Source organism: Tupaia chinensis, unplaced genomic scaffold, assembly GCF_000334495.1.
Source record: "Tupaia chinensis unplaced genomic scaffold, TupChi_1.0 Scaffold000165_2, whole genome shotgun sequence".
In the NCBI taxonomy this organism is placed as follows: domain Eukaryota; kingdom Metazoa; phylum Chordata; class Mammalia; order Scandentia; family Tupaiidae; genus Tupaia; species Tupaia belangeri.
Window position 1 is genome coordinate 4345265 of NW_006159640.1, and position 3978 is coordinate 4349242.

Sequence of the window (3978 nt, forward strand, 5' to 3'; positions counted from 1 at the left end):
GTGGGAACATTCTTCTTTTGTGGCAGAAGGGTTATTTGCATAAGTTCAATAATGCTTGTTGAATTGAATCACAAATTGAAAATACTCATTATTGGACAGGGCTTTGACTGGAATGTCATATCTGAAGATCAATCAGAAAATTATGGAACTAAGGTGGATCTCAAATAAGTCAACAGAAGCTCTTAAAAAGATGGACTGGCACCATAAATAGTACTGCCTGGCAGAGAGAATTAGAGAAGATGTATGAAAGAATTTATAACAAAATAACCTGGACTTTTCCATCCCAGCATTGTAATCAGGAGAGACAGCAAAAGAGCAACCACACCAGGGGATTATCTTGAGAAATACTTTGAAGGAAGAAAAAGAGACTGATCTATTCTAGCAGAGGGTATATCACAGAATACTTGGTAGGCAGGGCTGAATTGAGAAGGTTTGTGTGTTACTTGTGTGCATTTGCTTTTTGACAATTTGAGTACTTGACATGAAATACTTTCTCAAAAATATTTAAAACCATACTGTCTCTGTTGCTATAGTAACAAACAAAATTATACAAAAGTATAAGAAATATTTTTAACATTATCTTTAAAATTCAGTATTTTGAAATTTTGAAAGTTGTTTATAAACTGTCAAGAACTATGGAGTAAGATATAGGATAGGGAAGAAAGACGAGATTGGAAGACTCCGAGGTTTTTGGCCTTACTACCTACTCACTTCTTGATAATTTTTACATCTATAATTCTATAACTGCTCTTTTGAAAATCACTAGCGTAGTGGCAATTTTGTGAAGAGTTGGAGATGAAGCAGTTGTGGCCACATTTCATACCTCCAGCTGCAATTGGATTCTCTGTCTAGAACCTAGCAGTGAAAGATTCAGAATTGAATCTCTTTTCCCTCTCCTTTCTTGGGTACAAATCTTTTGAAATATATAAGTTAGTGAAACTTTGCTTGAGAGAGATTTTTTTTTTTATCTTCAGCTACACTTTCTGGCTTTGTGAGGAATCTTAACCTCAATTGCAATGGTCAGCAATGTTACCAACAAGATAGATTCTTGCTCCATGAACTCCCGTAAATTCATTGGGAATCTCAAAATTCTTGTGGTTAAGAAGAGTGATATGGAGGCAATCTTCTTGAAGTATGGCAAAATTGTGGGTTGCTCTGTTCATAAGGACTTTGCCTTCGTTCAGTATGTTAATGAGAGAAGTGCTCAGGCTGCTGTGGCAGGAGAAGATGGCAGGATGATTGCCGGCCAGGTTTTAGATATTAATCTGGCTGCAGAGCCAAAAGTGAACAGAGGTAAAGCAGTTGTGAAACGATCTGCAGTGGAGATGTATGAGTCAGTACAAGAACACCCTTCTCCGTCCCCTCTACTCAGCTCAACTTTTGACTTGGGCTATGACTTTCAATGAGATTATAATGACAAGATGTACAGTTTCCCGTCACATTTTCCACTGCCACTTCCTATTGCTCGTGCTGTAGTTCCCTCCAAATGCCAGTGTGTATCAGGAAACACTTCATGAAGGGGCAAAAGCTTCAATTCTAAGAGTGGACAATGAGCATCTTCCATGTCTGGAAAGTTGAAAGGAGATGACACTCAGGCTATTAAAAAGTAGTTGACCCAGATAAAACAGTAGAGGTGAAGAATGATAAGGAAGAGGAGCAAAGCAGCAGCTCCCAAAAGAAGGATAAGACTAATTTGAAGATGGAGTCTGAGGGGAGAGCAGATGACTATGATGAGGAGGGGGACCTACTGGATGATGAGGATAATGAAGATCAGGGGAATGACCAGCTGGAGTTGATCAAGGATGATAAAAAAAAAAAAGAGGCTGAGGAAGGAGAGGATGACAGAGACAGCACCAATGACGAGGATGACTCTTACAAACATAGTGAGGTTTAGAAATCTTACTCATTATTTCTTTGCCTAGGTTCTTGTCTAAGATCAAAAATTTCACCAGCTCCTCTCCCTTAGTATCTTCAGCACATACTCACTGTTTTCCCCATCTTTGTCCTTACCATGTTCATTAATTGATACTGCCCTATGCCTAGTCCCATTTCATTTCTTTTGGTGCTCCTACTAGCTTTGTTGTCTTACCCTGTAATTTTACTACCTCTTTATGGCTTAACAATAAAAAGGGTGTATGATTTTTATCAACTGTCTCCAAAATAGTCTCTTGTTATGCAGGGAGTACAATTCTTTTCATTCATTTATGAGTTCAATAGTTGTTTCCCTAACTGCAAAGGTAGTATCATTTAGTTGAGTAGCATTTGAGACCAGCTTTGAGTTAGAAGTATATGTTGGTTTTTGTTTTTGTTTTTGAGAGAGGTTTGTGCTTGCCAGAAAGATGGAGAGAGACAGAGAGACAGAAAGCGAGAAATTACTCCCAAGTGGGGATGGCCACGCTACAATCCCTTCTCCTCCACTCTCCTCTCAGGATCTCGGGCATGCACGCACATGCGCCCGGTGTGAGTTTAAGCCACTGGGTCTGGGACTCAAACCGCAGTCAACTACATGGGAGTCCAGCGACATAGCCATTATGCCAACTGCTGGTCCCAGAAGTACATGTTTTACAGCCCATGTAAGAGTGCTATGTGGGACTGTTCAATGCAAATTTGACACCGTATTTTTGTGAATGGGAGTTAGCATGTCAAACGCATCCTCTAGAAAAATAGTGTAATCGTCTTAAGATTTGTCTTCTAAAGTTGATACTGTGGGTTATCTTTGTGAACAGCCTAATGTTTGGGACCTTTTCCTCTCAAAATGAAGTTTTTATTAAACCAGGAATTTGGAGGAAAAAAGGAAATTACTGGTGACTTTTTTTCTTATTTTTTAAATTCAATCATTGTATGTTTTACAACATAGAAAATGAATTTTCCCAGCATGGATACACTGTCTCTAGTATCCACCATTGGTTTTCATGCTTTTGTACCTTCCAATCTTTCAGTCTCTGCCATAGTGTGCAGATTTTTGATATGTAGTAAGTGGGGACATACAATGCTTCTCTTTCATAGTCTGGCTTGCTTAGCTTAGCATTAAATCTTCTATATTTGTCCGCTTTCTATCAAATGCCAGGGTCTCCTTGGTTTTTTTTTTTTATGGCTGAGTAGTATTCTATAGTGAATATGTGCCACACTTCTATCAATTCATCCATTCTTAGACATTTGGGTTGGTTCCATGTCTCAGCCAATTGTAAATGATGTTTTGATAAACATAGAAGTCTCAGTGTTTTTTGTGTTTTGTGTTTTTTTTTTTTTGACTAAGTGTATTTTCTCATGCAGCAGAAAGGCAGAATGATAGAAATGGGTTATTTCTATGATATAGGTATTTAGAATCTCATTGCCTTTGCCCATTTTTTAGACATTGTCTTGGTAAATCTTGGTCTTCGGAAATCTGAGTAGGTTCCATTGTTGCTGTCACTTATTCTTTAATGGTGTGCTGTGATAAGTACAGTTGCCTTTTCTGTATTAGAGATATTTAAGAAACATTAGAATTCCAGTTTTGGGTTTTAAGATTTATGGGAATATCTGGAACTTGGTGCATTTTTCAGGTGGTGTTATGTTAACCTCCCCACCCCCAGTTGTAAATCTTTAGTGCTGAATTTTTAACAAGAAATGTGGCTCTAGGCATTAGTTTCAATTTAAAATATTATTCAAAGGCTATTAGTGTGTATTTACAAAGTTACCTGATAAGGTCTTAGAAGAGAATGTCTAATATAAAAATCTTACAGTCTATGTTTAGTAAATGAAGAAATCATGAAAGGAAGTAGCACATTGAAAGATAAGTAACCAAGGTGAAAAACTTCAAAATGTAAGTCATAGGTATGCCATTTGGATTTAGTGTATTTATGAGTCTAGCATCCACAAAAATTCTTCAGATATAGTAGAACAGTTATTAAAATGGATTGAATCAGTTTTGATATTTTAATAGTAAAATTAATAGCCATAGTAATTTAATTTAAAACTTTCTTATTAAAAAACTTTAAT

The 3978-nt window shown here is 37.0% G+C and overlaps 1 protein-coding gene and 1 pseudogene across 1 annotated transcript in view; both read left to right on the top strand.

The window, feature by feature from the left end:
• TEX11 (testis expressed 11) overlaps positions 1-3978 on the top strand; it is a 514378-nt gene that overhangs the window by 339871 nt on the left and 170529 nt on the right. The gene's annotated exons all lie outside the window — the stretch shown is intronic.
• Positions 1017-1894, top strand: LOC102489448 (heterogeneous nuclear ribonucleoprotein C pseudogene; annotated as a pseudogene).